At 40.4% G+C, this 23,036-nt stretch overlaps 8 non-coding genes and 3 pseudogenes across 8 annotated transcripts; all 11 read right to left on the bottom strand.

Annotated features, from left to right (window-relative positions):
- Positions 1-625: 625 nt before the first annotated feature.
- LOC142511601 (5S ribosomal RNA) lies at positions 626-744 on the bottom strand (annotated as a pseudogene).
- Positions 745-1,535: 791 nt separating this feature from the next.
- On the bottom strand, positions 1,536-1,652 carry LOC142511906 (5S ribosomal RNA; annotated as a pseudogene).
- A 683-nt stretch (positions 1,653-2,335) lies between these two features.
- Positions 2,336-2,454, bottom strand: LOC142514577 (5S ribosomal RNA). The gene has a single exon (XR_012810465.1). It is a non-coding gene; the product is annotated as a 5S ribosomal RNA (ribosomal RNA).
- An 804-nt stretch (positions 2,455-3,258) lies between these two features.
- LOC142515019 (5S ribosomal RNA) lies at positions 3,259-3,377 on the bottom strand. The gene has a single exon (XR_012810886.1). It is a non-coding gene; the product is annotated as a 5S ribosomal RNA (ribosomal RNA).
- Positions 3,378-4,059: 682 nt separating this feature from the next.
- Positions 4,060-4,178, bottom strand: LOC142511264 (5S ribosomal RNA; annotated as a pseudogene).
- Positions 4,179-4,862: 684 nt separating this feature from the next.
- On the bottom strand, positions 4,863-4,981 carry LOC142507799 (5S ribosomal RNA). Its single transcript, XR_012806044.1, has one exon. It is a non-coding gene; the product is annotated as a 5S ribosomal RNA (ribosomal RNA).
- An 8,246-nt stretch (positions 4,982-13,227) lies between these two features.
- Positions 13,228-13,346, bottom strand: LOC142510039 (5S ribosomal RNA). Its single transcript, XR_012808179.1, has one exon. It is a non-coding gene; the product is annotated as a 5S ribosomal RNA (ribosomal RNA).
- A 681-nt stretch (positions 13,347-14,027) lies between these two features.
- Positions 14,028-14,146, bottom strand: LOC142516275 (5S ribosomal RNA). The gene has a single exon (XR_012812078.1). It is a non-coding gene; the product is annotated as a 5S ribosomal RNA (ribosomal RNA).
- Positions 14,147-14,815: 669 nt separating this feature from the next.
- LOC142507833 (5S ribosomal RNA) lies at positions 14,816-14,936 on the bottom strand. The gene has a single exon (XR_012806075.1). It is a non-coding gene; the product is annotated as a 5S ribosomal RNA (ribosomal RNA).
- Positions 14,937-15,617: 681 nt separating this feature from the next.
- LOC142508784 (5S ribosomal RNA) lies at positions 15,618-15,736 on the bottom strand. The gene has a single exon (XR_012806987.1). It is a non-coding gene; the product is annotated as a 5S ribosomal RNA (ribosomal RNA).
- Positions 15,737-16,413: 677 nt separating this feature from the next.
- On the bottom strand, positions 16,414-16,531 carry LOC142508240 (5S ribosomal RNA). The gene has a single exon (XR_012806464.1). It is a non-coding gene; the product is annotated as a 5S ribosomal RNA (ribosomal RNA).
- Between the last annotated feature and the right edge of the window lie 6,505 nt (positions 16,532-23,036).

Genomic DNA, 23,036 nt, shown 5'->3' with positions numbered 1-23,036 from the left:
TGGACAACACGCGACACTGCTCTCTCCCAATCAGAACCGTCAAGTTAAGCGTTCTGGCGCGATGGCAGATCTAGGATGGGTGACCTCCCTGGGCAATCCTCGTGTCGCGACCGTTTACGTAAATTATGGATAAAACAGTCGAAATAATTGTTTTTAATGTGTTAACCGTCTCCGGAGTAATCTGCATCATACCATTCCGCAAAGAACCGGCTCACGACAACAAAAATCGCTAAATGTTCCCAGAAAATAGAAAAAAAATAAGAAGAAGAAAATAGCGAATGTAAACCTATTATTATGCCTACGATACGATAAAATGGAACAGGAATCAAATTTCAAACGTCCTATGAGGATTTCTCGAGGAAACGGAAGTTCAACAGAAGCGGATGATCGCAAATTAGAGGGTCTTAGAGAAGGAATTTGGCTAAACTCTCGCCAGCTCATTGCGGAGTAAGGAGTCTCGTTCGTTTGCCCGTTTACAATCAAATTAGACTACAATTTTTTCCAAATCCGGCAGTGCCCGAGCCACGTTTATTTCACATGTTTTATCTAGTCCCGATGGAGATTCAAATGATTTGAGCAGAAAATCGTCTTTCAACAAGTAATCAAAAATAGAAAAACACGAAAAGAGGTGCAACACGAGGACTTCCCAAGGGGTCACCCATCCTAGTACTGCTCTAGCCCAAGCATGCATAATTTTTAAGTTCTGATGGGATCCGGTGCATTAGTGCTGGTATGATCGCACCCGACATTGAGTGGGATGTTTATTTTTATATCCTTCGAGTACATGTGGAGCAGGCGGCGATGGACAACACGCGGCACTGCTCTCACCCAATCAGAACCATGAAGTTAAGCGTTCTGGCGCGATGGCAGAGCTAGGATAGGTGACCTCCCTGAGCAGTCCTCGTGTCGCGATCGTTGCTAAAACAATCGAAATAATTATTTTTAATGAGTTAACCGTCTCCAGAGCAATCTGCATCATACCCTTCCCCACAGAACCGGCTCACGACAACAAAAATCGCTAAATGTTCCCACAAAATAGAAAAAAAAATAAGAAAAAAAAAATAACGAATGTAAAGCTATTATTATGCCTGGGATACGATAAAATGGAACCAAAATCGAATTTTAAACTTCCTAAGAGGATTTCTCGAGGAAACGGAAGTTTAACAGAAGCGGATAATTGAAAATTAGAGGGTCTTAGAGAAAGAATTCGGCTAAACTCTCGCTAGCTCATTGCGGAGTAATGAATCTCGTTCGTTTGCCCGTTTATAACCTAATTAGGCTACAATTTTGTCCAAATCCGGCAGTGCCCATGCTACGTTGATTTAACATGTTTTATCTGGTCCTGATCGAGATTCAGATTATTTGAGCCGAAATTTGTCTATCAACAAGTAATTAAAAATGGAAAAACACGAAAAGGGGTGCAACACGAGGACTTCCTAGGGGGTCACCCATCCTAGTACTGCTCTCGCCCAAGCACGCTTAACTTCAGCCAAAAATCGTCTGTCAACAAGTAATCAAAAATAGAAAAACACGAAAGGGTTCATCACGAGGACATCCCAGGGGGTCTCCCATCCTAGTACTGCTCTCGCCCAAGCACGCTTAACTTCGGAGTTCTAATGATCCGGTGCATTAGGGCCGGTATGATCGCACCCGACATTGAGTGGGATGTTTATTCTTGTATCCCTCGAGTACGTGTGGAGCGGGCGGCGATGGACAACATGCGGCACTGCTCTCGCCAAATCAGAACCACGAAGTTAAGCGTTCTGGCGCGATGACAGAGATAGGATGGGTGACCTCCCTTTGCATTTCTTGTGACGCGACCCTTTACGTAAATTATGGCTAAAACAGTCGAAATAATTGTTTTGAATGAGTTAACCATCTCCAGAATAATCTGCGTCATACCCTTCCGCACAGAACCGGCTCACGACAACAAAAATCGCTAAATGTTCCCAGAAAATAGAAAAAAAATAAGAAATAGAAAATAGCGAATGTAAAGCTATTATTATGCCTAGGTTACGATAAAATGGAACAGGAATCAAATTTCAAACTTTCTATGAGGATTTCGTGAGGAAACGAAAGTTTAACAGAAGCGGAAAATCGCAAATTAGAGGGTATTAGAGAAGCAATTCGGCTAAACTCTCGCCAGCTCCTTGCGGAGTAAGGAGTCTCGTTCGTTTGCCCTTTTACAATCAAATTAGACTACAATTTTTTCCAAATCCGGCAGTGCCCGAGCCACGTTGATTTCACATGTTTTATCTGGTCCCGATCGAGATTCAGATGATTTGAGCCGAAAATCGTCTGTCAACAAGTAATCAAAAATAGAAAAACACGAAAAGTGGTGCAACACGAGGACTTCCCAGAGGGTCACCAATCCTAGTACTGCTCTCGCCCAAGCACGCTTAACTTCGGAGTTCTGATGGGATCCGGTGCATTAGTGCTGGTATGATCGCACCCGACATTGAGTGGGATGTTTATTCTTATATCCTTCGACTACATGTGGAGCGGGCGGCGATGGACAACACGCGGCACTGCTCTCGCCCAATCAGAACCATGAAGTTAAGCGTTCTGGCGCGATGGCAGAGCTAGGATGGGTGACCTCCCTGAGCAGTCCTCGTGTCGCGACCGTTTACGTAAATTAAGGCTAAAACAATCGAAATAATTGTTTTTAATGAGTTAACCGTCTCCATAGTAATCTGCATCATACCCTTCCGCACAGAACCGGCTCACGACAACAAAAATCGCTAAATGTTCCAAGAAAATAGAAAAAAAATAAGAAGAAGAAAATAACGAATGTAAAGCTATTATTATGCCTGGGATACGATAAAATGGAACCAGAATCTAATTTCAAACTTCCTAAGCGGATTTCTCGAGGAAACGGAATTTTAACAGAAGCGGAAAATTGCAAATTAGAGGGTCTTATAGAAAGAATTCGGTTAAACTCTCGCTAGCTCATTGCGGAGTAACGAGTCTCGTTCGTTTGCCTGTTTACAATCTAATTAGGCTACAATTTTGTCCAAATCCGGCAGTGCCCGTGCTACATTGATATCACATGTTTTATCTGGTCCTGATCGAGATTCAGATGATTTGAGCCGAAATTCGTCTGTCAACAAGTAATTAAAAATGGAAAAACACGAAAAGGGGTGCAAAACGAGGACTTCCTAGGGGGTCACCCATCCTAGTACTGCTCTCGTCCAAGCACGCTTAACTTCAGCCGAAAATCATCTGTCAACAAGTAATCAAAAATAGAAAACACGAAAAAGGGTGAAACACGAGGACTTCCCAGGGGGACACCCATCCTAGTACTGCTCTCGCCCAGGCACGCTTAACTTCAGAGTTCTGATGGGATCCGGTGCATTAGTGCTGGTATGATCGCACCCGACATTGAGTGGGATGTTTATTCTTATATCCTTCGAGTACATGTGGAGCGGGCGGCGATGGACAACACGCGGCACTGCTCTCGCCCAATCAGAACCATGAAGTTAAGCGTTCTGGCGCGATGGCAGAGCCAGGACGGGTGACCTTCCTGAGCAGTCCTTATGTCGCGACCGTTTACGTAAATTAAGGATGAAACAATCGAAATAAATGTTTTTAATGAGTTAACCGTCTCCAGAGTAATCTGCATCATACCCTTCCGCACAGAACCGGCTCACGACAACAAAAATCGCTAAATGTTCTCAGAAAACAGAAAAAAAAATTAGAAGAAGAAAATAACGAATGTAAAGCTATTATTAAGCCTGGGATACGATAAAATGGAAACGGAATCGAATTTCGAACTTCCTAAGCGGATTTCTCGAGGAAACGGAAGCTTAACAGAAGCGAAAAATTGCAAATTAGAGGCTCTTAGAGAAAGAATTCGGCTAAACTCTCGTCAGCTCATCTCGGAGTAATGATTCTCGTTCGTTTGCCCGTTTACAATCTAGTTAGGCTACAATTTTTTCCAAATCCGACAGTGCCCGAGCTACGTTGATTTCACATGTTTTATCTGTTCCTGATCGAGATTCAGATGATTCGAGCCGAAATTTGTCGGTCAACAAGCATTAAAAATGAAAAAACACGAAAAGGGTGCATCACGAGGACATCCCAGGGGGTCACTCATCTTAGTACTGCTCTCGCCCAAGCACGCTTAACTTTGGAGTTCTGATGGGATCCGGTGCATTTTAACTGGTATGATTGCACCCGACATTGAGTGGGATGTTTATTCTTATATCCCTCGAGTACGTGTGGAGCGGGCGGCGATGGAAAACATGCGGCACTGCACTCGCACAATCAGAACCACGAAGTTAAGCGTTCTGGCGCGATGACCGAGCTAGGATGGGTGACCTCCCTGGGCATTCCTCGTGTCGCGACCGTTTACTTAAATTATGGCTAAAACAGTCGAAATAATTGTTTTTAATGAGTTTACCATCTCCAGAATAATCTGCATCATACCCTTCCACACAGAACCGGCTCACGACAACAAAAATCGCTAAATGTTCCTAGAAAATAGAAAAAAAAATAAAAAGAAAAAAATAGCGAATGTAAAGCTATTATTATGCCTAAGATACGATAAAATGGAACAGGAATCAAATTTCAAACTTCCTATGAGTATTTCTCGAGGAAACGAAAGTTTATAAGAAGCGGAAAATCGCAAATTAGAGCGTCATAGAGAAGGAAGTCGGCTAAACTCTCGCCAGCTCATTGCGGAGTAAGGAATCTCGTTCGTTTGCCCGTTTACAATCAAATTAGACTAAAATTTTTTCCAAATCCGGCAGTGCCCGAGCAACGTTGATTTCAGATGTTTTATCTGGTCCCGATCGAGATTCAGATGATTTGAGCCGAAAATCATCTGTCAACAAGTAATCAAAAATAGAAAAACACAAAAAGGGGTGCAACACGAGGACTTTCCAGGGGGTAGCCCATCCTAGCACTGCTCTCGCCCAAGCACGCTTAACTTCGGAGTTCTGATGGAATCCGGTGCATTAGTGCTTGTATGATCGCACCCGACATTGAGTGGGATGTTTATTCTTATATCCTTCGAGTACATGTGGAGCGGGCGGCGATGGACAACACGCGGCACTGCTCTCGCCCAATCAGAACAATGAAGTTAACCGTTCTGGCGCGATGGCAGAGCTAGGATGGGTGACCTCCCTGAGCAGTCCTTGTGTAGCGATCGTTTACGTAAATTAAGGCTAAAACAATCGAAATAATTATTTTTAATGAGTTAACCGTCTCCAGAGTAATCTGCATCATACCCTTCAGAACAGAACCGGCTCACGACAACAAAAATCGCTAAATGTTAGCAGAAAATAGAAAAAAAATAAGAAGAAGAAAATAACGAATGTAAAGCTATTATTATGCCTGGGATATGATAAAATAGAACCAAAATCGAATTTCAAACTTCCTAAGCGGATTTCTCGAGGAAACGGAAGTTCAACAGAAGCGGAAAATTGCAAATTAGAGGGTTTTAGAGAAAGAATTCGGCTAAACTCTCGCTAGCTCATTGCGGAGTAATGAGTCTCGTTCGTTTGCCCGTTTACAATCTAATTAAGCAACAATTTTGTCCAAATCCGGGTGTGGGGGATCGGACGCTAATCATGTTTCTTAATCATCATTGGGACTAATTAATCAATTATAAAACAGGGTCTAAATTTTTTTTAAAATGCGGAACGTAAGGAAAGAAAACGTATATAGATCTCAGTATAAAAGTACAAGTCCTGTACCACATACATTTATTCAACTAAGGTTTAACAGCTAATATCAAGTGTCCAACCCTATCTCTAATCCAAGTCCGGAGCCTCCACTCTAATCACGATCTTTCCTCATATCCTCGACCCTGAGCCTGTCCCACCTGTTGTCATGCACACATACAAAACAAGACAATAGCCGGATAACTCCAGTGAGAATAAATCACAGTATAAACAATGTAAACATGAAATCATATAAAAACATATACAAAAGCATATAACAAATATCATTCACATGCAGTCAATCAACAAACATGTATGATATCAAAACTGTAAATCAACTAGTCGTATAAGACTTGACTCAAACAACGCGTCGTCTCAGACTCGACTCATTCCTAATCTAGGGATCCCGGTTTTGAATATTGAGAATTATATCGAATCTCAGTCGATAGGAATGACCCAACCCTAAACGGCATCGATATAATTCCTATATCTAGTGTCTGGGCGAAACAGCCACAGAATTGACGAATCAGTCAAGGATTAAGCGAATCAGCCAATAATTAGACGAATCAGTCGGGGACTAGGCGAATCAGCCGATGACTAGGCGAATCAGCCAATAGCTAGGCAACCCGGTTTTGAATATTGAGAATTATATCGAATCTCAGTCGATAGGAATGACCCAACCCTAAACGGCATCGATATAATTCCTATATCCAGTGTCTGGGCGAAACAGCCACAGAATTGACGAATCAGTCAAGGATTAAGCGAATCAGCCAATAATTAGACGAATCAGTCAGGGACTAGGCGAATCATCCGATGACTAGGCGAATCAGCCAGTAGCTAGGCAACTCGGCCGATAGCTAGACGAATCAGTCTATGACTAAACGAATCAGTAGTCAAAACATGCAGTGGCTATAAATCAAGAGACTACAAACATCAATCTCATTAACTACAAATATCAATGCAGTAAACTAGGTATGTGATTTAGGGAAACTCGAGTCAAACCTCACTCGAGTTGTGCAATCCCAACTCAACATTAATTTATACCTTTCTTTCTGTCACTCTGACTCTGTCCAAGTCTCGAACTCAAAACCTGACAATATCAATCTGACAATAACAATATCGAGGAGTATAATATCAATACATTACTCCAATCAAATCTGTTCTGCTCAATACTCAATCTAATTCACTATCGATGGCATAACGGTACAATATCGGTATACCCAACAATACCATATTAGTCAGATATCACTTCCAATATCTCATAATCGATAACAATTCAATTCTGATATCAAATCGACTCCAAAACTACTCCGAAAATCATAACAATTTCATATGATATCTGTTCTCCAGTCCGGTTTCGATTATAAAATGTCTAATATCGCAAGAACATCATATATGAATCATATCCGATTCCTTCAACATCATAATTTCAAATCATATCAAAACATAGTAAAACTTACGTCCAGTTGAAGCCTGCGTCGATAGGAACACAGTACTGAAGTCGGATTCAAAATCGGACGGGCGCAACGTTCACAAATCACAAATCTATACGCTAAAAGGCGTAAGGATTTCATAGAGAAATCCTCGACTCTTCCTGCTAAATTCTGAAGAAGGAAACATATATATATATATATATATATCTCATGCATGTAAAGATATGTGTCCCATTCTCCCTGATTTTCAGTCGGCGCTCGAGCGGTTATAAACTACCGCTCGGGCGCCGAACACTCTGTCCGGTACTCGGCTTGTTATCCATTGGCGCCCGGGCGGTAATTTTCTACCGCTCGGGCGCCACAGGTTCTGCCCGAATGGTATTCTTATTGAACACTGGCGCTCGGGCGGTCATTTCCTACCGCTCGGGCGCCAACATTTCTGTCCAAACATTGTACTTTTCATATGTTTTGCCCAATCTGGTCTCGAAATGGCCCGACTATAATCACCTCGATTCTTAATCAATAATCTTAGATTAACAGAATCAAAATCTCGGGCATTACATTTCTTCCCCCCTAAGATTTGATTTCGTCCCCGAAATCACAGGCAATCAAATTAGATATCAGAAAGAAATGTATAGCAGAAGCTGAATCAAAATACTCACATCAGTGAAATAACTCAGGAAATCTCTGTCTCATATCAGACTCGGTTTCCCAAGTAGCTTTATCGATGTCATGACGACTCCACTGAATCTTCACAAGTGGAATAGTCTTCGTTCTGAGCTACTTTTCTTTACGATCAATAATCTGAATCGGTTTTTCGAAATAGCTCAATGTCTCATTCAATTCAACTTCGTCTGGTTGAATCATATGTGAAGTATCTTGCATGTACTTCTGCCATAAAACTACATGAGAGACATCATGTATTCCGGATAATGAAAGCGGTAAAGTGAGTCGATAGGCACGATCTCCTATCTTCTCAAGAATCTCATACGGCCCAATCTATCGTGGAGACAACTCCCCTTTCTTGCCAAATCGGACAATTCATCTGAAAGGTGAAATTTTCAAAAATACTCGGTTTCCAGCCTCAAATACCAACGGTCGTCGTCGGACATTGGCATATTTGGCTTGTCTGTCTTGGGCTGCCTTCATTTTCTTCTGAATCAGCTTCACTTTTTCAGTCATATCTCTGATCATGCCAGGTCGATATCAGGAACCTCAGAGATATCATCCCAATAAAGAGGGGATCAACATTTCATTTCGTTTAACGCTTCGAAAGAAGTCATTTCAATACTCGTCTGATAGCTGTGGTTGTACGATAATTCACAAATGACAATAAATCATGTCAACTAGTGCTAAAATCCAGCACTACAGTTCTTGGATATTCTCCGGTATCTGGATAGTTTGCTCCGACTATCCGTCAATCTATAGACGATAGGTGAAGGAGTTTATAACATATTATGCCAAAAATACAAAATCAACCGAAAATCATGGTATGATATAGTCAATTTTGGCATTCAATGCAGTCTAATCACTCTTCTGACATAACTCTTGATCGTCTGATCTTATCTGTACATCATCCTGTACACCTAATATATGCATATTCAAGCATTCTATCAATTATAATCATAATCACATCGCATCACAGTCTTAGGAAAATTTCGATAGTTTCGTCACCAATCCATAGAAATGTACTCTCATTTCTATTTAAGTATCAATAATCGGTATAACCCATCTCCTGGTTTCTATATTTCTGTCTTTATCTGTAGGTAATTAGACATTCCAGTACAAAATCTGTCACATCTACTCTCATCTGTTTCTATCAACATCTTTTCAACTATCAAAATGCATACTGAATAAGTTATTGCACACTGTCTGGCAATATTTATCATTTTAAATTCGGAACATTTGGAACAACAGATTGGTTATTCATATACAAGGCAGTATTACTTACCTGATTCAAACCAAGATTCAAAACAACAGCAAGCTTCAATCAGATTCAAAACATCACTCATCGGTACTGATCTGCTAAACTCATAAACCGCAAATGTTTGACACTGATATCCACCTCGGCCAACTAATTCCGGTTTAACTCTGCTAAATTCAACAGATATATCATCTTCAGATATAACACACCCTGAATGTAATCTGTCTCAATCAGGATGCAATCTGTTTCTGATATCAAATCAAGGCTAAAATCAATCTCTCTGATTGGAATCGAATCAGAAGTCTTATCGGGGAAAACATTATTAACTTTCTTATCATTGGTAAATCAGCCAATGATAGACTCAACTTCAGTAAATCAACCGAATACATAAGGAGTCCCTCTATTCCTTTCTGTAATAATCGAGTTATAGATAGTACGAATTATCAAAGGAATTCTCAATCTAGAATCCTTATCGTACACTATTCATCCCTTGGCCATCTCAGGTCCGATTTTCATCATCTTCTGGAACTAATCTAGGGTAGCTCTGTACTTGGTCAGCATATCAATATCAGTAATGCAGTCACAAAACCAGACAACACTAGTACAATACAAGCTACCACACGATCTAACTCAATCTCATTCTCATCCTACTATAGTATACGATATTTTACAGAATTCACTGATATAAAAACTCTCCCCAATTAGTCAAGAGATACACTACAGTAGAATAAAGCTTCAACAGGCAATGCATGAATCAATGCAAATCGTTCAGAAATAAACATATGGGAAGCATCCGTATTTATCAATACAAAAGCAGGATAACTACATCAAGAACAGTTACCTGCAACATCATCATCTGGTGCTTCCTGAGCCTGCTCCTCAGTCAAAGCAAATACTCTGGCCTGCTGTCTAGGAGGCTGGCCAACTGTCTGACTTCCTCCTGGCCTATGCTGTGACTGAGATGGTGCTGGCTGAAATGAAGGAACAGCAGCTGATCGTCTACTCCACTGTGCCGCTGATCCAGATGATTCGGCTCTCTGGGATCCTTGAGAACCCTTCTGTGGACACACTCTGGCAAAATGTCCCTGTTGTTTGCAGAAGTGGCAACTACCAAGTACTCCTTGGCATTGCTCAGTGGAATGTCTCCCTCCACAATTTCCGCAGTAAACGCCGGTATAACTCTGTTCGGAACCACTGGAGCTAGCAGAACTGCCGCCAGACTTCTTAAACTGCTTTCCTCTAGCCTTCAGAAAATCTTTCTTTCTACCACTGCTACTGTCACTCTCAAATCGGGGAGGTGGTTGCTGTGGTCTCGATTCTAGGGGAACAGATGCAGCTCCTCTCTGCCTTATCAGGCCCGCTTCAGCGCCCTTTGCTCTATTCATGGCATCAGCAAAGTTATTCGGTCGCCCTGTGTTCACCAATGTAAATATATCGGGATTCAAGCCATTGATGAACTGATCAGCAACGGCTTCGTCATTTCCAGCCACATGGGGAGCAAACTTCAATAAGGTAGAGAACTTGGTCACATATTCTTCAATGTTCAGCTGACCCTGTCACAAATTGGCAAATTCCGCCCCCTTATCTTTTCTGTACGACACTGGGAAAAATCTCTGATAAAACTCAGTTTTAAATACATACCAAGTAATAGTCGTACCCCGATGCTCCAAGGCCTTCTTCATCGTAATCCACCAGTTCTTTGCAACATCAAGCCACTGGTGCCCAATCAATTTAATTCGGCGCTCATCACTGTACTCCAGTGAATCAAACAGCATCTCAATGTTATCTAACCAACTTTCACACTCAACTGATGTCTCAGTACCCTTCAGTGTCGGTGGTTTGAACGACTGAAACCTTTTCAATAATGTCTCCATTGGAGTGGCTGTAACATCCATTGGAGGATTCGATGTGCTACCCTGTTCTGGTATTCTTCGAGGAGGCATATCTGAATATCAAAAGGATTAGTAACCCCAATCCAACAAACCTGTTTCAATTCAGTCCCTCCTCCGATCATCTTACTGCTGATCAAGAATCGATTCAAATTCGTTCCCAATAATACATATTACACAATCGAATCAGATAAGTCAAGTAACATGTATTATATAAAGCAGTAAAGCATACTAGCAATCACAAGCAAGGAAAGAAAACTCAATCTACCTCGCTCACTAGCTTCTATCTCAGTCTAAAGGATCTATCGCTCTGATACCACCTGTTGTGGGGGCCCGGACGCTAATCATGTTCTTAAACATCATTGGGACTAATTAATCAATTATAAAACAGGGTCTAAATTTTTTTTAAAATGCGGAACGTAGTGAAATAAAACGTATATACATCTCAGTATAAAAGTACAAGTCCTGTACCACATACATTTATTCAACTAAGGCTTAACAGCTAATATCAAGTGTCCAACCCTATCTCTAATCCAAGTCCGGAGCCTCCACTCTAATCACGATCTTTCCTCATTTCCTCGACCCTGAGCCTGTCCCACCTGTTGTCATGCACACATACAAAACAAGACAATAGCCGGATAACTCCGGTGAGAATAAATCCCAGTATAAACAATGTAAACATGCAATCATATAAAAACATATACAAAAGCATATAACAAATATCATTCACATGCAGCCAATCAACAAACATGTATGATATCAAAACTGTAAATCAACTAGTCGTATCAGACTTGACTCAAACAACGCGTCGTCTCAGACTCGACTCATTCCTAATCTAGGGATCCCGGTTTTGAATATTGAGAATTATATCGAATCTCAGTCGATAGGAATGACCCGACCCTAAACGGCATCGATATAATTCCTATATCCAGTGTCTGGGCGAAACAGCCACAGAATTGACGAATCAGTCAAGGATTAAGCGAATCAGCAAATAATTAGACGAATCAGTCAGGGACTAAACGAATCAGCCGATGACTAGGCGAATCAGCCAGTAGCTAGGCAACTCAGCCGATAGCTAGACGAATCAGTCTATGACTAAACGAATCAGTAGTCAAAACATGCAGTGGCTATAAATCAATAGACTACAAACATCAATCTCATTAACTACAAATATCAATGCAGTAAACTAGGTATGTGATTTAGGGAAATTCGAGTCAAACCTCACTCGAGTTGTGCAATCCCAACTCAACATTAATTTATACCTTTCTTTCTGTCACTCTGACTCTGTCAAAGTCTCGAACTCAAAGCCTGACAATATCAATCTGGCAATAACAATATCGAGGAGTATAATATCAATACATTACTCCAATCAAATCTGTTCTGCTCAATACTCAATCTAATTCACTATCGATGGCATAACGGTACAATATCGATATACCCAACAATACCATATTAGTCAGATATCACTTCCAATATCTCATAATCGATAACAATTCAATTCTGATATCAAATCGACTCCAAAACTACTCCGAAAATCATAACAATTTCATATGATATCTGTTCTCCAGTCCGGTTTCGATTATACAATGTCTAATATCGCAAGAACATCATATATGAATCATATCCGATTCCTTCAACATCATAATTTCAAATCATATCAAAACATAGCAAAACTTACGTCCAGTTGAAGCCTGCGTCGATAGGAACACAGTACTGAAGTCGGATTCAAAATCGGACGGGCGGATCGTTCACAAATCACAAATCGACTCTTCCTTCTAAATTCTGAAGAAGGAAACTTATATATATATATATATATATATATATATATATATATATATATATCTCATGCATGTAAAGATATGTGTCCCATTCTCCCTGATTTTCAGTCGGCGGTCGGGCAGTTATAAACTACTGCTCGGGCGCCGAACACTCTGCCCGGTACTCGGCTTGTTATCCATTGGCGCTCGGGCGGTAATTTTCTACCGCTCGGGCACCACAGGTTCTGCCCGAATGGTATTCTTATTGAACACTGGCGCTCGGGCGGTCATTTCCTACCGCTCGGGCGCCAACAGTTCTGTCCAAACATTGTACTTTTCATATGTTTTGCCCAATCTGGTCTTGAAATGGCCCGGCTACAATCACCTCAATTCTTAATCAATAATCTAAGATTAACAGAATCAAAATCTCGGGCATTACACCGGGAGTGCCCGTGCTACGTTGATTTCACATGTTTTATCTGGTCCTGATTGAGATTCAGATGATTTGAGCCGAAATTCGTCTGTCAACAAGTAATTAAAAATGGAAAAACACGAAAAGGGGTGCAACACGAGGACTTCCTAGGGGGTCACCCATCCTAGTACTGCTCTCGCCGAAGCACGCTTAACTTCGGAGTTCTGATGGGATCCGGTGCATTAGTGCTCGTATGATCGCACCCGACATTGAGTGGGATGTTTATTCTTATATCCCGCGAGTACGTGTGGAGCGGGCGCCGATGGACAACACGTGGCACTGCTCTCGTCCAATCAGAACCATGAAGTTAAGCGTTCTGGCGCGATGACAGAGCTAGGATGGGTGACCTCCCGGGGCATTCCTCGTGTCGCGACCGTTTACGTAACTTAGGGCTAAAACAGTCGAAATAATTGTTTTTAATGAGTTAACCATCTCCAGAATAATCTGCTTCGTACCCTTCTGCACAAAACCGGCTCACGACAACAAAAATCGCTAAATGTTCCCAGAAAATAGAAAAAAAAAGAAGAAGAAAATAGCGAATGTAAAGCTATTATTATGCCTAGGATACGATAAAATGGAACCAGAATCGAATTTCAGACTTCCTAAACGGATTTCTCGAGGAAACGGAAGCTTAACAGAAGCGGAAAATCGCAAATTTGAGGGTCTTAGAGAAGGAATTCGGCTAAAATCTCGCCAGCTCATTGCAGAGTAATGAGTCTCTTTCGTTTGCCAGTTCACAATAAAATTAGGCTACAATTTTGTCCAAATCCGGTAGTGCCCGAGCTACGTTGATTTCACATGTCTTATCTGGTCCCGATCGAGATTCAGATGATTTGAGCCGAAAATCGTCTGTCAACAAGTAATCAAAAATAGAAAAACACGAAAAGGGCTGCAACACGAGGACTTCCCAGGGGGTCACCCTTCCTAGTACTTCTCTCGCCCTAGCACGCTTAACTTCGGAGTTCTGATGGGATCCGATGCATTAGTGATGGTATGATCGCACCCGACATTGAATGGGATGTTTATTTTTATATTCCTCGAGTACGTGTGGAGCGGGCGGCGTTGGACAACATGCGGCACTGCTCTCGCCCAATCAGAACCATGAAGTTAAGCGTTCTGGCGCGATGGCAGAGCTAGGATGGGTGACCTCCCTGGGCAGTCCTCGTGTCGCAACCATTTACGTAAATTAAGGCTAAAACAGTCGAAATAATTGTTTTTAATGAGTTAACCGTCTCTAGAGTAATCTGCATCATACACTTCCGCACGACAAAAAAAATCATTAAATGTTCCCAGAAAATAGAAAAAAAATAAGAAGAAGAAATAGCGAATGTAAAGCTATTATTATGCCTACGATACGATAAAATGGAACTGAAATCGAATTTTGAACTTCCTAAGCGGATTTCTCGAGGAAACGGAAGCTTAACAGAAGTGGAAAATCGCAAATTTGAGGGTCTTAGAGAAGGAATTCGGCTAAAATCTCGCCAGCTCATTGCAGAGTAATGAGTCTCTTTCGTTTGCCCGTTTACAATCAAATTAGGCTACAATTTTGTCCAAATCCGGTAGTGCCCGAGCTACGTTGATTTCACATGTCTTATCTGGTCCCGATCGAGATTCCGATGATTTGAGCCGAAAATCGTCTGTCAACAAGTAATCAAAAATAGAAAAAAAAGAAAAGGGGTGCAACAGGAGGACTTCCCAGGGGGGGTCACCCTTCCAAGTACTTCTCTCGCCCTAGCACGCTTAACTTCGGAGTTCTGATGGGATCCGATGCATTAGTGCTGGTATGATCGCACCCGACATTGAGTGGGATGTTTATATTTATATCCCTCGAGTACGTGTGGAGCAGGCGGCGTTGGACAACATGCGGCACTGCTCTCGCCCAATCAGAACCATGAAGTTAAGCGTTCTGCCGCGATGGCTGAGCTAGGATGGGTGACCTCCCTGGGCAGTCCTCGTGTCGCGACCATTTACGTAAATTAAGGCTAAAACAGTCGAAATAATTGTTTTTAATGAGTTAACCGTCTCCAAAGTAATCTGCATCATACTCTTCTGCACAGAATCGGCCCACGACAAAAAAAATCGCTAAATGTTCCCAGAAAATAGAAAAAAAATAAGAAGAAGAAATGGCGAATGTAAAGCTATTATTATGCCTAGTATATGATAAAATGGAACCAGAATCGAATTTCGAACTTCCTAAGCGGATTTCTCGAGGAAACGGAAGCTTAACAAAAGCAAAAATCGCAAATTAGAGGGTCTTAGAAAAGGAATTCGGCTAAAATGTCGCAACCTCATTGCGGAGTAATGAGTCTCGTTCGTTTGCCTGTTTACAATCAAATTAGCCAACAATTTTGTCCAAATCCGGCAGTGCCCGAGCTACGTTGATTTCACATGTTTTATCTGGTCTCGATCGAGATTCAGATGATTTGAGCCAAAAATCGTCTGTCAACAAGTAATCAAAAATAGAAAACCACGAAAAAGAGTGCAACACGAGGACTTCCTAGTGGGTCACCCATCCTAGTACCGCTCTCGCCCAAGCACGCTTAATTGCGGAGTTCTGATGGGATCCGGTGCATTAGTGCTGGTATTATCTCACCCGACATTCAGTGAGATGTTTATTCCTATATCCTTGGAGTACGTGTGGAGCGGGCGGCGATGGAAAACACGCAGCACTGCTCTCGCCCAATCAGAACCATTAAGTTAAGCGTTCTGGTACGATGGAAGAGCGAGGATGGGTGACCTCCCTGGGCAGTTCTCGTGTCGCGACCGTTTTAGTAAATTATGGATAAAACAGTCGAAATAATTGTTTTTAATGAGTTAACCGTCTCCGTTGTAATCTGCGTCCTAACCTTCCGCACAGAAACGGCTCACGACAACAATAATCGCTAAATGTTCCCAGAAAATAGAAAAAAATAAGAAGAAAATAGCGAATGTAAATCTATTATTATGCCTGGGATACGATAAATTGGAACCGGAATCGAATTTCGAACTTCCTAAGCTGATTTCTCGAGGAAATGGAAGCTTAAGAGAAGCGAAAAATCGCAAATTAGAGGGTCTTAGAGAAGAAATTCGGCTAAACTCTCGCCAAATCATTGCAGAGTAATGAATATCGTTCGTTTGCCCATTTACAACCAAATTAGCCTACAATTTTGTCAAATCCGGCAGTGCCCGAGCTACGTTGATTTCACATGTCTTATCTGGTCACGATCAAGATTCAGATGATTTGAGCCGAAAATCGTCTGTCAACAATAATCAAAAATAGAAAAACACGAAAAGGGGTGTAACACGAGGACTTCCCAGGGGTCACCCATCCTAGTACTGCTATCGCCCAAGCACGCTTAACTTCAGATTTCTGATGGGATCCGGTGCATTAGTGCTGGTATGATCGCACCCGAAATTTAGTGGGATGTTTATTCTTATATTCCTCGAGTACGTGTTGAGCGGGCGGCGATGGACAACACGCGGCACTGCTCTCGCCCTATCAGAACCATGATGTTAAGCGTTCTGGCGCAATGGCAAAGCTAGGTTGGGTGACCTCTCTGGGCAGTCCTCGTGTCGCAACCGTTTACGTAAATTATGGATAAAACAGTCGAAATAATTGTTTTTAATGAGTTAACCGTCTCTGGAGTAATCTGCGTCATACCCTTCCGCACAGAACCGGCTCACGATAACAAAAATCGCTTAATGTTCCCAGAAAATAGAAAAAAATAAGAAGATGAAAATAACAAATGTAAAGCTATTATTATGATTGGGATACGACAAAATGGAACCGAAATCGAATTTCGAACTTCCTAAGCGGATTTCTCGAGGAAACGAAAGCTTAACAGAAGCGGAAAATCGCAAATTAGAGGGTCTTAGAGAAAGAATTCTGCTAAAATCTCGCCAGCTCATTGCGGAGTAATGAGTTTCGTTCGTTTGCCCGTTTACAATCAAATTAGGCTACAATTTTGTCCAAATCCGGCAGTGCCCGAGCTACGTTGATTTCACATGTCTTATCTGGTCCTGGTCGAGATTCCGATGATTTGAGCCGAAAATCGTCTGTCAACAAGTAATCAAAAATAGAAAAACACTAAAAGGGGTGCAACACGAGGACTTCCCAGGGGGTCACCCATCCTAGTACTTCTCTCGCCCAAGCACTCTTAACTTCGGAGTTGTGGGGTCCCGGACGCTAATCGTTTTCTTAATCATCTTTGGGAGTTAATTATCAATTCAGATAATCAGGGTATAAAAATTTTTCTTTTTAAAATGCAAGTGCGGAGCGTAATGGAATGTAACTAATATACATCTCAGTATATAAGTACAATAATGTACAACAATTATTCAAACTAGTCTAAGGTTCAACTACTAAATTTTAAGTATTAAACCAAATCTACAATAAGTCCGGAATCACCACTCTAAAGTCGTCTTCTCTCGTCATCTTCTTGACCCCGATCCTGTCCCACCTGTTGTCATGCACACATACAAAACAAGACAACAGCCGGATACTCCGGTGAGAATAAATCCCAATATAAATAATGTATACATGCAGTTAACTGAATTAACATAAAAGCATGAATTATATCTTATCACATGTAGCATAACCAAACAACATGTATCAATACCAGTCTGTAAATAAAACATGAATCGTAATCTACGAAACATAAATCAATACGGATCTGTAAATCAAATTCTAGTCTCAATATCTAAGACTCGACTCATCTCTCATTCTAATCTAGGGATCCTGATCTAATTTAGACTTTGGTATGCTGTATCGAATTTCTACATAGACGTCGATCTACATCTAAGCTCATCGATACACCGCAAGTCTAGAGTCTATGCGGTTTTGTCAAAGACTCGGCGGTTCTGCCCTAGCTAGGCTGATCTGCCCTAGACTCAAACTCTGGCTCTGCTATAATTCAATAGACTAAACATATCAATCTGATAATCTGCAAATATCAATGCAATAAAGTAAAGTATGTGATTTTGGTAAACTCAAGTCAAACCTAACTCGAGTTGTGCAATCCCGAATCAACATTTATTTATACCTTTCTCTTCACGATCTGATGAAGACGAAGTCTTGTATGTCAATCTGTCCATACCCAGTCTGGCAATGACAAGTCACATAAATACCATATCAGTATATAACTCAATTCAAGACCCGTTCTGATCAATACTCAAATCGGTATATAATCTGATCCATATCTGAACAAGGTACAATCTAATTCATATCAATGATATCACGATACAATCGAAATCATTACTGAATCTGATCAATCTCAATCAATACTGAATCTGATCAATATCAATCTACTGATGTTTCGACAGCATAACAATAATCTTGATTTCCCGTCAATCTCAACATCACACATATAATACCAGAATACATAATCAGTATCCGTACAATTCAAAATTTGAATAATAACACAACTCTGATATAGAATCTCAACTAAATCAACTCTGAAATTCATAATAATTGTATAACCAGTATATTCTTTAATCTGACTTCAATTATACAATGCCTACTGTAGCAGGAACATCATATCTGATTCATATTCAATTCTGACAATATCATAAATTCAAATCATGTCTAAACGTAACAAAACTTACGTCCAGTTGTAGCTGTCGTTGCTAGTAACACGATACCGTACTCGGATTCAAAATCAGACAGACGAAATTTGCGTGACGTTCAACTTTCGCACATCAGGAACTTGGAGCTTCGGTTCCTCTCTTCCTCTTATTTCTGAGAATTTGACGTTGCTTATATATATATATATATACATATACACGTCGCACGGTGATGGCAAGTGGCATCCTTTCATTTTGCAAGCCTCGCGCATATGCGCGCACAAGGTCGCGCATATGCGCCTAGCTTTCTGCCCGGCACCTTGTGGTTTATCCTCTCGCGCATATGCGCGACATTTCTCGCGCATATGCGCGAGATGTTCTTTCTCGCACATTCCCTTACTCGCGCATATGCGCGCCTTCCGCCGCGCATGTGCACCCGAACTCTCTGGACGTTCCGCGCATATGCGCGCATTCAAGCCGCGCATGTGCGCCGATTATATTCTTCAAACCTAATGTGATTCTTCTTTCGGCTCTCTCGATCTGATCCGTTCCGTCTATAATCATCTTTAAATAAATAAATAAATCATTTCAGATTAATCTCAGATTACAGTAACAAAATCTCGGGCCTTACATTTCTCCCCCTTTTAGATCGGAGTTCGTCCTCGAACTCGCAAGTAACCAATTCAGATATATCAGAAGAATGTATACAGAGTTTAAATCAGAAACTCATCTCAATGAATCAATTCTGAAATCTCAATCTCATATCAGATTCTGTCTTTCAAATAATCTCTTTGCTATTTTGAAAATCTTACTGTGTTTTCAACAACAGAATAATTTTCATTTTCTTCTGAATCAGTTCCATTTTTCTTGCTCTATCTCAGACTGTATCAGATCTTATCTCAGATATCTTTGAGTCATTATCCTTATACGCAGGAAATCTGCAGTTCTCATTGGACCAGAATGCACAAAGTAATAATGTTTCGTTTTCACTAGTGCTAACATCCAGCACTACGGCTCTATAAATAACTTCCCATATCTGGATAGTATAGAAAAGAGTTCGTGGTATATTCTGCCACAAGCACAAAATCAAGCAAAATCACAATCTGATATACTCTACTTCGGCATTCTAGTTATTCTGACCACTTTTCTGACATCGATCTGTGTCATTTGGTCATGTTTGTACGTTATCTAGTACAAACTAATAGATATAGATTGAACAATCTGTCAATCACAATCACATTACATCACAATCTGGAAAGTATTGCAGTGATCTTATTACGGAGTTCATCGAAGTATACTCCCCATGTCTAGTCAGAAATATACAAATTCTGTAATAAATCTTTTGATTTCTATCTTTCTGTCTTCATTTATTGGCAATTCCGACATTTTAGTACAAGTTCTGCCAACATTTCAGTACCAATTCTGTCACAACTGATTTAATCTGTCTATATAAAAACTATCTGTTCGAATTATCATATACTTTCTGTTACCTGAACGACTACTGAATCCATTTCTGTGCGCTTCTGACCAAATCTGTCATTTCCAATTCGAACTATTTGGTATAAACAATCAGTTAATAATATAAATTAAAGAAAAATACCTACCTTGTATTCGGTTTTGATTATCGATATCAAATTCTGTTGTACAATTCTGAAACATTTGACATTACAAGATAATCATTTTCATACAGTAAAAATCACATATCTGTCACCCTGATCGATGCTCTGCTCTGATTATCGAAATTAAGTTCTGGACATTCTGATTATATTTCTGAACTGCTGTAATTCTTGAATTCAGTTCTGATTCGGTTTGAATAATCTATATCAAACACTGACTCAGAATAACCGTACTATCAAATCAGATTCCGAATATCAATAATCTATACTGATCTAGAAGCTAACAATTCTCAAGCAGTTCAAAACATACTCGGATAATACAATCTGCCCACTCTGACAAAATAAATTCTCTGATATTTCTGATATCGGTATCGTTCTCAGTCACTGATCACAATTTTAACTGTGTCAAGAACAATCGGTATACTAACTTCAGATATCGCACACTCTGAATACAATCTGTTTCAAGCAGAATTCATATCTGAAAAATTTCTGTATACAATAATCACATTTCTCAGAATATCCCATTCAATCTTCAGTTATTCGATTCAATCAATCAGATGCTGCGAATATATCAAAATATCATAGATACAACGAGCATGAAATCATCAGAATATCTCTGAACATACTGAAATATGCCAAAGAGAAACAATAAATCAGATGTAACTCCTTGTCGGTACTCTTCTACTGATCTTTTAATTCTTTCAATTCATTCAGTGTCATTCTGGACATTCAATATCATTCTGTACTGAATTCTAAAACAATAAACAGTATCTGGTCTCAATTCAATTCTGAAATCTATCTTTCTGATATAAAGCAAATCTGAAATCTTATCTGGGCAAACATCAGCTAACTCGTACATCATTGGCAAATCTGCCAATGCTAGACTCGATTTCAGTATGTCTACTGAATACATAAGGATGCCATCTGCTCCTTTCTGCAACAATCGCGTCCCTAGACAACATAAATATCAAAGGAATTCTGAATCTAGAATCCTTACCGTGAAATCTCTACTCATCAGCCATATCTGGTCTGAATCTTATACTCTCCTGAAAGGAATCTATAATAGTTTTGTACTTGTTCAGCATATTAATGTCAATCATGCAATCAAATCAAAAAACACAAGTACATCATAATTTAACTCGATCTCATTCTCATCTTACTGTAGTATACAATATATAACAGAAATCTCTGATATCAATTTTACTTTCCCAGAAGGTACAAAAATTAATATTACCGCAATACAAACCCAACAGGTACCGTATATATCAATGCAACTCAGTTAGAAAAAATTGTAAGAAATGCATTAATATATATCAATACATATGCAATATAATCATAAAAGAACAGTACTTGCCACTATATCATCAAGTGCCTCTTGGGTCTGTTCCTCGGTCACTACCACCAGAAGGTCTAGCTCTCTGAAATCTGCGGGAATCTCTCTGGGGACAAACTCTAGCAAAGTGTCCCGGCTGTCGGCAGATACGACAACTACCAGTCACTCCCTGGCATTGCCCTGTGGAATGTCTCCCTCCGCAAATCCTGCAATACACTCCAGTATAACTTGAGCTGGAACCACTGGAGCTAGTTGAACCGCTCAGTCCGCTCCTTAACTTCTTGAATGGTTTCTTTCGAGCTTTCAGAAAATCTTGCTTTCCACTCGTGCTGCCGCGATCAAATCGGAGAGGGGATTGCTGTATCTTGGGTTGCATCGCACACACCCTTTTTAGTTGTCTAATCAGACTCGCCTCCGCTCTCTTCGCTTTACTCAATGCACCAGAAAAATGATAAGGTCGCTGCATATTCATCAATGCAACTATCTCCGAGTTCAATCCTCTAATGAACTGATCCGCTACAGCTTCATCATTTCCAATTACATTAGGAGCAAAACGCAGTAGAGTAGAGAATTTAGCAACATATTCTTCAATATTCAGTTGACCTTGTCTAAAGTTCTCAAACTCTGCTTTCTTGTCCTCTCGGTACGAAACTGAGAAAAATCTTCGATAAAATTCAGTTCTGAATATTTCCCACGAAATCACTGTACCTCTCTGTTCTAGCATTCTTTTACTTGTAATCCACCAACTCCTGGCAGTCTCTCGTAACTAGTGGAATATCAGTTTAATTCTCTGCTCATCTGAATAATTAAGTAAATCAAACAGTATTTCTATGTCATCAAACCAGTTCTCACAATCTTCAGACGTCTCGGTACCACTCAAGTTCGGCGGCTGAAATACCTGAAATTCTTTCAACTGTATTTCCATATGAGTTTCTGATACATCTATCTGTTCAGTCGAAGTACTACCCCTTTCTGGAATTCTCCGTGGAGGTATATCTGCTTATCAAAACATTAGTACTCAAATACTACAAATCTGTTCCAAATCTTTCTCTGATCATCTTACTGCTGATCATGAATCAGATCTGATTCATACTCAATAATACATAATACCAACTCAAATCAGATAATCAGGTAACCATGTATTTCGAAGCAGTAAAGCATAATGTCATGCTAGCATACGCAATGTCGTTCAACATTAAAATAATTCTCATGCTAGCAATCACATGCAAGGAAAGAAAACTCAATCTATCTACCCCGCTCATTCTCTTCTATCTCAGTCTAAAGGATCTATCGCTCTGATACCACCTGTTGTGGGGTCCCGGACGCTAATCGTTTTCTTAATCAGCTTTGGGAGTTAATTATCAATTCTGATAATCAGGGTCTAAAATTTTTTCTTTTTAAAATG

This window comes from Primulina tabacum, chromosome 10 (genome assembly GCF_025594145.1).
Source record: "Primulina tabacum isolate GXHZ01 chromosome 10, ASM2559414v2, whole genome shotgun sequence".
Taxonomy (NCBI): Eukaryota; Viridiplantae; Streptophyta; class Magnoliopsida; order Lamiales; family Gesneriaceae; genus Primulina; species Primulina tabacum.
This window is presented reverse-complemented; position numbering and strand designations above follow the sequence as displayed.